Here is a 12488-nt window from a genome sequence, read left to right on the forward strand (position 1 = left end):
GGCCTTTTCTCATAGAAGCAATATCTTTTTAAGTCTTTTATTTTATTAGACTCATGAACCAAGATCCAAGAATTGGATAGCTTTAGTTTAAACTATTTCTCCACTTTCTATAGGGAACCAAAATATCCACATGTGACACCAGAGTGCCAGTAAAGTCTTAGGCATCTAATCCAGTAATAAGTCTACACATAAACAGCTCTGCCAGGGTGACAACTGTTGGCCTTGTTCAACTTCCATCTGTCATTTGGGGGCAGAGGTGCCATTAAACCATTTTGTTTATGACCATGTAATAATTCCCAGGCCAGTGGCCATTGAAATTGGTGAATCTGGATAGTAAGAACAACATGGAAAGGAAGGAGAGGAAACATAGTCTTAATTCTGTTCAATTTGGACTCAGGAGGATGTCCAGTGATGAGGAATTTTTTTTTTTTGCGGTACGCGGGCCTCTCACTGTTGTGGCCTCTCCCGTTGTGGAGCAGAGGCTCCGGACGCGCAGGCTCAGCGGCCACGGCTCATGGGCCCAGCCGCTCCGCGGCATGTGGATCTTCCCGGACCGAGGCACGAACCCGCGTCCCCTGCATCAGCAGGCGGACTCTCAACCACTGTGCTACCAGGGAAGCCCGAGGAATTTTAAATAAAAAGACAGAAGGAATAAAAAAAGGGAAGGAAGGAAGGGGAATGAATGGATTAAGGGGTGAGAAGGTATAGGAAAGAAAGAAAAGGAAGAGGATGGCAAAGGAGGGGATGGTAGGGAAGGGAAAGGAATGCAGAAGGGATGGAAGGAAAAGAAAAAAAGAAGGAAAAGTGAAGGTAGAAAATGGCATGTATTAAATTCCAGTATGAAAATTGTCACATAGACAAGTCAAGATGCATATCTACCATCAGTTGTAAGAATACAGGTAGATATTCAACCTGTTCATTTTTCTTCCACAATATTCATGCCAGGTTAAAAAAAAACCCCACACAACAGATGCACACATTTAACATCTATAGTAGAATCTTAGAGTTGATGGGGACTTCAGAGATTGTCTTGCCTCACCTCTCAGCCAATGAGGGAAAACTCTTTGTGTCACTAGCGAGGTGGCCATGGGTCTCTGCCTAAAACCTCCAAGATTGGAAAGGCTTCCTCCTCTCCAGTAAGAGGTGACTCTTTCCAATATTAGGCCAATTAGGTCTTATTATAAAAACAATTCTGAGGACGAATAATGATTTGCCCCCATTTAACATCCACCCAGGGGTCGCAATGGCTCTGAAACCAAGTGAATAATTTTATATCACTTTACCATGGCAGCCACTCAGAAAGACAAATGCTAATTTCTTCTTCAGCCAAACACTACTAAACTGTTCATTATCCTTCATCTTGAATGGTTGCCAAAACAACCACCACTCTGCTGCCAGTCTGCAAATCCCTTCCTTTTAATTTACCAATTATTTGAATGATTGAAATGCTTAATAACTGTATTATTATTTCAGATTTAGAAAGTACTGAAAAACTTCCCTAACTTCCCTGTGTGTGTACACACACACACACACACACACACACACACACACACAAACGGAATATTACTCAGCCATAAAAAAGAATGAAATAATGCCATCTGTAACAACATGGATGGACCTAGAGATTATCATACTAAGTGAAGTAAGTCTGACAGAGAAAGACAAATATCATATGATAACACTTATAGGGGGAATCTAAAAAAATGATACAAATGAACTTATTTACATAACAGAAACAGACTCACAGACAGAGAAAACAAACTTATGGTCACCAAAGGGGAAAGGTGGCAGAGGAGGGAGTAATATATACACATTATTATATATAAAAGAAACAACAAGGACTTACTGTATAGCACAAGGAACTATACTCAATATTTAGTAATAACCTATATGGGAAAATGATCTGAAAAGAATATATATGTGTGTGTGTGTATAACTGAATCACTTTGCTGTATACCTGAAATTAACAAAACATTGTAAATCAACTATACTTCAATAAAAAAATAAATTAAAAAAAAGAAATAAGAATATGTTGTATATGGTACAACTTTTCTAACCCTAATTCAAGTCATACAATTTCTAACCTCATAGATTAACATTATTTTAAAATTCAGAACTGTTAATAACCCTTAAGACTCTAATTATATTTTCTCTGGAAATTCTTCCCATCCTTCTCCTCATAAATATAACACAGCATATTTGGGAAATGGCTAGAAAGAAGTCTACCTCTTATTTCCAAACAATCTGACAGTGTGGTGAAAGAAAAAGAAGGCTTTGTAAGGAAAATCTTGAAGGGCAGAAAAAAATATCATTACAGTCAAAGGAAAGGCAGAGGTGAAGAAGAGATTTTACTTAAAATGGCAAAAGTAACAGTGAAGGATGAGACCAAACTAGAGACACATTAAAGCTAATATACAGTAGTTTATCTAAGATTTCACACAGTAGAGAAGCCTAAGATTCTAAGTGATGGTAAGAGAAAAGTCTTAAAGGAGAAAGTGCTGAGATGACTTTTGTTGGAGGGAGTAAGGAAGGCAAGTCATTGCCCTTATACAAGTTCCAAAAATACACCATTACAAGTTCCCTATCTCCTATCTCCTAGCCCCTTCCTTTGGGGAGAACTTTGACTTTGTAATCAAGCTGCATCTCAACTACTTGCCAATTGCATAATATTAGTAACACTGATATTTGAATTACTTTCAATATCTTTTTTACATAAACTTTAAGAACAGTGTATTTCCTGACATTCCATTTCACTCAGTATTTTTAAACACTTTTTATCTCCTTTTAAATTTCCTTCTTCCAATCCAACAGGCATCTTAGATCCTTGGATTCTTCCAATTGAATCCACTGTTTGTTTATACAGCTTCCCTCATGTTTCAGAACCATCACTCTCTCTCTCTCCATTGTTTTTTCTCCGCATGACATCTACTCATGACACTGCACCACTCATGACAATCAGACAAATGGACCTTTTCCTCCCATCACTTACTGAGCAAAACATAATTGCTGCCTCATTCATGTCAGGAAAGATAATAACCAAATCAAAATTTCTTGCAGCAAATGTTCTCAATGACCCACGAAAGGCAAGATAAAGTTAAATGCACTTAAAACCCCCCCCAAGGATTGCACAAGCCTGAAATATCCTGTAAATTTGTATCCAAATCCCATAAATAGATAGAGAAATGGGGGCAGGGAGGGAATCACAACTGTGAAAAGGCCAAATGTAAAAGCACAAATACCATTAAATATTTAGTAACAAATAAAAGTTAGCAGAAAAATGCACATGAGAAATTTAGTCACAAAAATGTATCCCCTTTCACTTTTATAATCTCAAAGCCAGCTATTATTCCTGGAAGAAGCCTCCTGTCAGACAAAATAGTAAGGGCGTACACACATTTTCCAGAACGGCCTATTCTTCAATTTGCTTTGAGTTTTTCACATTAGTGCAAACTACTTTCTCTTTGCTTGTAACATCTCTTCTATTAGGACAGAGTAACAGGCTCAGTTCGGTGCTTTTGCGTTTTTACTTAATGGCAGACAGACCATTTAATCTGTGCAGTCCTGCCCTTACTTTTCAAGCTTTAATTACACACACTGTAATTAACACTGCCAGCCTTTGTCATCTTTTAGGAAGAAATCAAATTACATATGAATGAACCTGATTCACAGAGAATTATGTCCTCCACACCAGGTATATTACAAATGTTATTTTTTAGAGTACAGCTGCCTGATTTATTTGGAGAAATCACCCTAGTTTTGTGGATGACTCCAAATGTGAGTTGGATAGAAAAATTTTCAACTCATCAGGTTAAACTAGACACTTTGGGGGAAAAATAGCAAAATATGGCTAACAGCTTTACCACTACCTTTTAAATATTCTCCTATATAGTTATAGCACAGACCCTAGTCTGTCTGATTTATTAGGATATCCAAGAATAAAGAGTTGAACTCAGGGAACTCTGCCTAAAAACTAACTTGGAAGAAGCCATTTTGAGTCAGAAGCAGAACCTAGTCAAGCACGTAGCAGAAATCCTGCAATTCTTGTGGGCTGTGGGCTTGGATATATTTACCAACTTAACATGCATCATTATTTAGGGAATTGCATTGCAATGCTTCATTATCCTGATATGATTATTCATATCAGAGCTATTTGAATAAACTCTTCCTCTTACTTTCTCATTTGCATCTTTGAATACTGGCATATGCTGGGGGAGAAAAAAGCCTTAAGGAGAATAATCCCATAAATAAATTAGCAGATGCTCAGTTTAAAAACCATGGAATACACAGACACCTATTGAGAGATGACCCTCTGACAGTAATGCTCCAAGTTATTTATGTACAAAAAGGCATATGTCATATACACACCCGGCCACAGCATGCTATAATTTAACAGAACAACCAACACATGCTTTCAGGGGACTTTACTCTGGTCATATCTTTGAAAATACTTACATAAGAGGTACTTAGAACAAGATAAATGCTACCATTTTCAAGGCAAAGGACAAATATTATTTGATTCTACCGTTTCAGAGGATCAAGAAACGAAAAAAGATTCTTAAGAATTAAGACTCCCCCTCTTGCCTTTGTACTGCATGCAGAGTTTTTTTTTGTTTTTTTTTTATGAGAAGCAGTTCATCACGGAAAGCACACAATGGTGAAGAAGTAAATCTTCAGTGTCTGAGCACCTGGTGTATTCAGATTCAGAAATCACTATTCCTGCAACTGTGGAAACATTACTCTTTTAAAGCTAAACTATCAAGAAAAATTGAGCGATATTCACCTCTGCTGTCTCTCTAAGCTTTCTTCTTCTAAAGCTGGTTCACTAAGATTCCAGAAAATCTCATAAAACCTCTTGTAACAGGAGGGTCTACATAGAGAATAAAAACAAACCTATATTTGGCTTCAGTTGTATGAATAGAAACAAAGGGATCACTGGTCTGGTTTAATTCTTTCAAATTTAAAGAGTCCTATATGAAGTCCTTTGTGGAAATACACACTGACATAAAAGAGGATGTGGTCAATGGTTTAATGCTTATGACTTTTTGAAGAAGGCACCATATGATATAAATATGCTACAGTAGAGCGCTGAACTTAGATATAACAATTAAAACGTATACAGTTTAGCTATTCAGGCAGGTGGCAAAACTGAAGAATTACTTCAGACATTGTAATATCTAATTAATTAAAGATTATTATCAGAAGTTACTCCTAAGAATCATGTCATCAAACAGGCCTACTTTGTAAAGTATCCGAACAGTCCACATGCATCTACATAGTAATTTAAATAGTTATGATGTACACACTCAGAAGTATTTTTTGCCCAACACTTCAAAAAAAAGTAAGTGAGTAAAGCTGTCAGAAGAGGCCTCTGCATTTCAAGTATAACTAGAATGTATGGTACTTGTCACCGAGGTACAAACAAGGCCATCTATTCAGACACCACTGAGGCAGCAGAAGAAACCTGACTATACAAAAAATTTACCCAACGAGGTCCTTCATTCTTTATTCCAAATCTGTGGTGAGGTCACCTTGAGGGAAGTTGAATCAATAGGCCCCGTTAATGACTAAGTAAAAAACAAATTTGGAGTTTTAAAATGTTCACACTTATTTATGGATGTCTAGAGTGTACTAGACTCTAGGCCAGTAATGCCCAGGGCAGGCAGTTGCTATTTACTTTCTCCACATACACTTTACAACTAGTTCTCACAGTTCAGTTTTCTGAAGACAATCATTTCAAGAAACAAGGAATTTAAAATTGTTTTGAGTAACTACGGTTTCGAAAACATCAGTCAGAAGAACAGAAGCTATTTGGCTTATGCAAAGAGGCAGCTTCTGAAAATTCCATCCTCCTTTTAGGAGCAGACCCGACTTACCTAACAAGTCAGTGTAAAGGGCCTGTTCCAGGTCGCCCAGCATTGTTAGGATCACATCCTCGTCCAGATGAGCTGTGCCTTCCCGCAGGCAGCTTTCTCCCTCCTCTTCGGCCCAGCTCCTGCCGATGCTGCCAGGCCTGGAGGACACATTTTCATCTTCGGACCGGCTGTCTTCATCACTCTCACCTTCCAAGCCTTTTCCGGAAGACCACTCTTCTAAGCTCTCACTGCCTGCATGGCTGGTGGGCAGCAGGTTCCAGGCCCCTGGGCCCCTGGTGTGGTACAGGGACTGCATGGACCTTGACAAGAATCTGGACAGAGAGCGCCTCTCTGCATAGCTGGATTCTCTCTGGCTGGCCTTGGCGGCATTTCCAAACCAGTTGGAAATGCGCACAGTGGGTCGCCTCTCCCCCTCACTGGTGAGGGACAGATCGGTCAGAGACTTTTGCTTCTGAAGGCAAGCTCCCTTTGGCCTTACTTTGCTCTGAAACACAGAGAGTTCAGCTGGCCGCTGCATGGCTCTCCTTACTGGCTTCTTCTTTTTCAATTGGATTTCATATTGTCTTTCCGCACTGAGATGCCAACTGGCCCTTTTGGTTTTAATTAACACTTGCACTTCAATAAAAGCTCAGGCAAGGCTCAAACATTCACGTTAGATTCTAGAGCTATAGTACAATCAATGAGTTGCCCACAATTCAGCTTGCCCTGTCATGCCCCTCATCAGCAGTACTTACAAACATTTTGCTTGTATATATCAGAAGCAGAAAAGAGTTCATCAAAGACACTGCTCCACCTGAAAAGTAGCACAGGAAGCCAACTACGTTTTCCAGTCTTTATCCAATCACATGTCTCAGCAGGGCGATGGGTCCACATTTCCCTCTATCGCTTCTGTATTCCCAAACGCGAGGTAGTGAAGCACCAGCGATGTCTCTGGCTTTGCTTTTTTCCCCTGCCTCTCACCAGCCCTTCACTGATCTATCTGGGTCTGCAGCCCTTTACTCTAGAGGAACTGACAAGGTGCAGCATGTAGAGCCTCCACATCAGAGCCCCGTAAGAGCAGCTTAAGCACTGAAGCCAGCCCTGCACGCGCCTCTCATGTTTTAGTATTCCACCTGCATTCTCAGATCTATGGCTCTTCCTTGCTGCAGTGGATGCTGCTGGCTGCCATGGCAGCAAACATCCTGCTAAATTAAAACAGAGGCACAGAAGCGGCTGTCCAGCCTAGCATGCCACAGGTTTCAAAGCCAAGCCTGAATGAGATGCTACACGATTAACCCTATGCATGTTTAAATCACTCTCGGCTACCCCGCCTCAGATACGGAGAGAAACACACACACACTACATATGCACTCACTCACATACATAACACACACTCCACGACAGAGAACGACAGACTAATTCTCTAGAGCTGCAGGCAGCTGAAGCAGGCAGATCTGTCTTCTGAATGTTGGGATTTGTGCTGTAAAAGCACAAATCAAATTCAAGAGTGTAAAGGACCTAAAAAACGGAGCGTGACACTCTCCGCCGGCAGACAGATAATGCTTTAAAGGGAAAGCTTTCACCTCCTCTTTTAAAGAACAAATCCAAGGGCTTTTTATTCTGAAGATATTTAGTACAATCCTAATATGACAATAAAAATCAATATTTATTCCTATACAAAAATAGCGCAAAAAAACCCTCAAACGGTTTTTTTTCTTTTTTCTTTTTGAGAATGAATATTTTCACTCAAAGCGTGTAACTGAAAGTTGATGGCCAAGTATATTGAAGATAATGATGTGACAAAACCCATAAAACGTATATTATGTTTTCTGACATAGAGCATTTTTCTTAGTCTATTCCATAAACCTATTACTGTATAATCAGCTCTTTAATATTTTGATAAAAAGCAGAAAACCTAAAGGGTAAATTTCTTATATTTATCTTGTACTGGTTATAATTACCATCCTGAAATTCTGATTCTAGGAAAACTTTTTAAACACTTATCAGGTATAGTAGAGACCATGTACCACTGAGAGCTAATGAGAAGAACATCAAGGAAAAGCTTTTCAGATTTTTCTGCCCATAAACATTCCTCACTAAAAGGGGGCAGCAAGGAGAAATAGATTAAAATATTCATGTCATTCAAATTGATATAATTCCGTAGCATTTTCTGAGCTAATATCATCAAATTAATTCTGATTTTTCACCTCCTGTTGCTAACTTCAGCTAGAGGGAATGCTCAGTCTTTTAACTATGTAAATTAGCATTATAATGTACACTGCCTATACCCTTACATATGATAACAACTTATTTTGCAAAGTTAATTATTCCTTATGCTCAAGCTCAAGGGTATATGTAAAAAGGTATTAGATGGAAAGAAGGGCAATCATTTGTGATAAAAATTTTTGCAATTAAACAAACCTGTGAATTATGAATACTGATTCTCAATTCTTCATTCTTCAAAAATAATCTATGTTTATATAAAATGTGCTTAAATAAAATGAGGGTACAAAGGCTGAATCATAGAAACTGACAATTATCCTTCTAAAAACATCATTTTATAAAGTGTTTTTCAAAAGATCAAGATGCTACCTCACTTTGGGTTTTTTCTTCATTTGGAGTTATTGTGATCCAGTAAATCAGCAGATTACAAGACTAGAGTAAATTTGTTAAGGTTATGAAACTTTAATGTGTTTGATATGTATTACACTAAAGGACACATGCAGCATCCTCTAAAGGCTTACAGATTCACAAAAAATGGAATTCTTATGCTTTAGGCATCAAAAGTTAAACTTGAGCATTACAAGTGAAAGCAATAAAGATGCCCTCTCCTTATACAAGGATACTTGTGTACCAGTCAGCTTAGACCAGTGGTTCTCAAACTTGAATGTTCAGAACCTCTCCGAGGGTTTAATACAACGTAGCCTGCTGGGCCCCAGCCCCATCTCTACTCATTCAGTTAGTCTGAAAGGGGCTTGAGACTCTGCATCTCTAACACATTCCCAGGTGATATAGATACTGCTAGCTCTCGAACAAACCCCACTTTCAGAACTTCTAGAGTGAGACTAGAGACTAGTGGTTTTCAACTGGGTCCTCCCAAGGGGACATTCATCAGTATCAGAAGATAGTTTTGATTGTCACAAAGGTGGGTGTGGTGCTTCTGACATCTGAGAGGTAGAAGCCAATGATACTGCTATATACCCTATAATGACAGGAACCCCACTCCCCAAACAAAGAATTATGCAGACTACATGTTGATAGTTCCAAGGTTGAGAAATTCTGGCTTGGACTACATTATACTGTATTTACAAATGATTTAGAAATTTCAACAGCTTACAGAAACAAAGATGCACTTGGCTCACATTAATGTCCACTCTATGTTGGCTGTGGCTCTGATCCAGGTACCCTTTATACAAAGACCCATATTGAAAGAGCAACTTCAGTCTAGGACAGGTTGATATCAAGATAGAGGGAAAAAGAGATAAGAAACCTAAGCTTCTGCTCAAGAATGGCCCATGTCATTTTTCCACTCACATGTCATTGGTCAAATGAAATCACATGGTCCATTCTGATTCACTGGGTAAAAAGTATAACACAGCTGTAGGGGTGAATTTAGGAAGGGACTAAGTCCAGTGGAGACAGCAGCGAGAGGCTGGCTATTTTGAAGATATAACCCGAACAGAGAAAAGCACCAAAAGGGCATTTTTGCTTGTTTCTTTGTTTAGAGATATTGTCAACTTGTAGTTATAGTAGCTTTTCCCCTGGGAACAACTACATGGGTCCTTAAGTTTACCTTGAACAATAGCAGGGAACCCAATTATTGCTTCTCTAGAGGCAGTTATCTCTGCTTGCTTTGGGTGTACATTCATACATGGGTGTATTTATATTTACTTGTATTCAATCGTTTATTTATTTATTTTTAATAGATTTATTTATTTATTCATTTATTTTTGGCCGTGTTGGGTCTTTGTTGCTGCGCACATGCTTTATCTAGTTGCGGCGAACGGGGGCTACTCTTCATTGCGGTGCGCGGGCTTCCCATTGCAGTGGCTTCTCTTGCTGCGGAGCACAGGCTCTAGGCGCGCGGGCTTCAGCAGTTGTGGCTCGCGGGCTCCAGAGAGCATGCTCAGAAATGTATGTTACACAAGGTGGAGGAGGAAGCCTCAGTGTATGAGACAAATACACCCAATCAACACTGAAAATGTGAATCGCTCTAATTTAGCCAAGACCTCACATAAAGTAGAGCTACTATAATGTTCTGAAAAGGAATGCTTTTGAGCTCTTTAGTAAACATAATTACAAAGTAGCTATTTAAGTAAAAGATCTAAACTGATTTAAAATGTCCTGAGCTTGATCATCTTAATCTTTATAAACACCCAAGAAAAAGGCAAAATAAGTGATCATTTACACAGGTCTTAAATACCAAATACTTCCCATTATTCAATACAAAGTCTGGGAAGTCAGAAAAAAACACATGTAACCATTAGTTTATCTCTCTGTTCAATTTAAATTCTTACTTCTAAAATGATTTCCTGAATTCATCCAATTATTTAATTACTTTTTTACAAATGACATATTGGCTCCACTGATTCTGATTCAGTCTGGCATCTATCACCATTTTTCAGTGGAATATAAATTCTAGATAAAGGTTAAAAAGTGGATTAAATAAATGTTATACATGTTGGTAGACAGTCTTATGCAAAACAAGGGGCATGTGTGAACCTATGTATTAAAAAAAATCTAAAAACTTTCTGAATGATTCCAGTGGAATGAAAAACAAAGCTCACTTTGCATTTGGCAGGATCTCTTGGCACTTGATGAAAGGGATGGTCTCTGAAGCCAGATTCTTTTTGTCAATGAATGAGAGAATAAAACCCAAGCCAAAGCAGTAAAATCTAAACCATCAGTTCAGCTGGACTTGTAATACTGAGGTCATGGCATGAATCTTAAGGATAGGCTGGAAGCAAGAAGCTCACTCGGTCTTTGTCGCAAATTATATAATGCGTATCACCTGACTGTAATAATTAATAGAACCACCATCATCAGATTGGGTAAATATCACAGTTTCCTTCCTAAGAACATGACAAATAATGGGAAATTTGAGAGAGATACATAAAGACTTTGGAGGGATAAAAGGTCTCCAAATTGTAAGTCTTGAGTTTTCTCCAGCATATGCCATTTTATTGTGTAACTCATTTCTGATACCTATCTTCACACCACAATTTAACTACGTTTTTAACTTCTGCTACCATTTAATCGTGAAGACACTGTTCTTATAAATTCAAATGAGTTACTGCATAGAGGAAATGTAAAGAGCTAAGCCTCCTAACAAATCTGCTTTTCAATGTGAACTATTCAAGCTTTCTCCTTAACAGTATCATAGATCTTTACATGTCATGCATCTCCCAGGTCATGCAATAGGGATGCTTTTCACATTTGTTTAAGTACAAAAAGGGATTTCCCTGGGTAACACAACAGAAAAGTACAGGGAAGGAGGGAGACAGAGTCTCTGACGTGGCTTGTTCAGGGGCTCAGACATTTTCTACAAGGACCTTGAGCTAATATTCTCCTGCTTTACGTTCTGTTTTCTCTACGTTTGCTTCACTCGAGGGTGAAGGTAACTGCCAGCAGCTCCAAGCTTTCTTCTGATTAGCTTCAGGTCTAGTGGAAAAACGGAGCGTCTCTTTCCTAACAGCCAGGAAAAGTTCTGAGACTGATTCTCATTGTTTCTGATTGAACTGAATTGGGTCAGTTGTCCACTCCTGAAAGAGTCACTGCGGTCAACGGGATGGGTTGTTCTGATTGGATCTGCTTGGGTCAATTTCATTTGAACTACGTGAACAGAGATTGATGGGGCTATGGTTCCCCAAAAGAAAATCAAGGGGCTGTTATGAGCAGACGCAGCAATGGATGCTGGTCAGGCTAAGCTATACCAGGACATCAAGGTACGTCTATTGTGAAGCCAGTGGTGTTTAATATACAGAGCTTCTAACTTGGTTGAGCCAATGTAACTTTGTATTTTTAAAATTATTTCCAGGCTCCTCCAAATTGTATAGGCTTCAAAAATTCACAAAACCTGGATCTTATCCAGCCAAGACTAACTCCATCAGAGTTCTCTATTATTTAGGCTACTTCACTTGGGGAACAGGACAGATTTACTCCCCACTGAGGTCCCCACAGCAACCTTTAGCAATAAGGCTTCAACAGTAGCACTGGCATTGAAACTGGCATTGAAAATCATTGAGCTACCAAAATCCCAAAAGTACCCATTTTTACAATAAGAAACAGACAAAAATAACAAGTAAAACTTTTTTTCAAATTACTTCCATTGAAGTTGTTTCTTCCTGAAATATTATTTCCTGATTTCTTTACTCATTAGAATTCTACTATACACACGTGTGATCTTCTTTTAGGCTCTGTATAAATCTTTACAGTTAAGTTAGTTGTTTCCACAAATCTAGTAATTCAATTTTTTGTGGTGTTAAAGTTTATTTGTCTCTTATTCCTCCATAGGAGAACTCATGTCTTAGTCATGTTTGTTTTCCCAATCCTTGGCATGCTTGGCATTTATAACGTACCTGGCAATGATTACTGAAAAGATGGATGGAAGAATAAAACCGTATCTCACAATAATCC

General features: G+C 38.6%; 1 protein-coding gene across 2 annotated transcripts in view; it reads right to left on the reverse strand.

Annotated features, from left to right (window-relative positions):
* NAV3 (neuron navigator 3) overlaps positions 1-12488 on the reverse strand; it is a 361382-nt gene that overhangs the window by 150424 nt on the left and 198470 nt on the right. The window lies entirely within an intron of this gene.

This window comes from Phocoena phocoena, chromosome 11 (genome assembly GCF_963924675.1).
Source record: "Phocoena phocoena chromosome 11, mPhoPho1.1, whole genome shotgun sequence".
Classification (NCBI taxonomy): domain Eukaryota; kingdom Metazoa; phylum Chordata; class Mammalia; order Artiodactyla; family Phocoenidae; genus Phocoena; species Phocoena phocoena.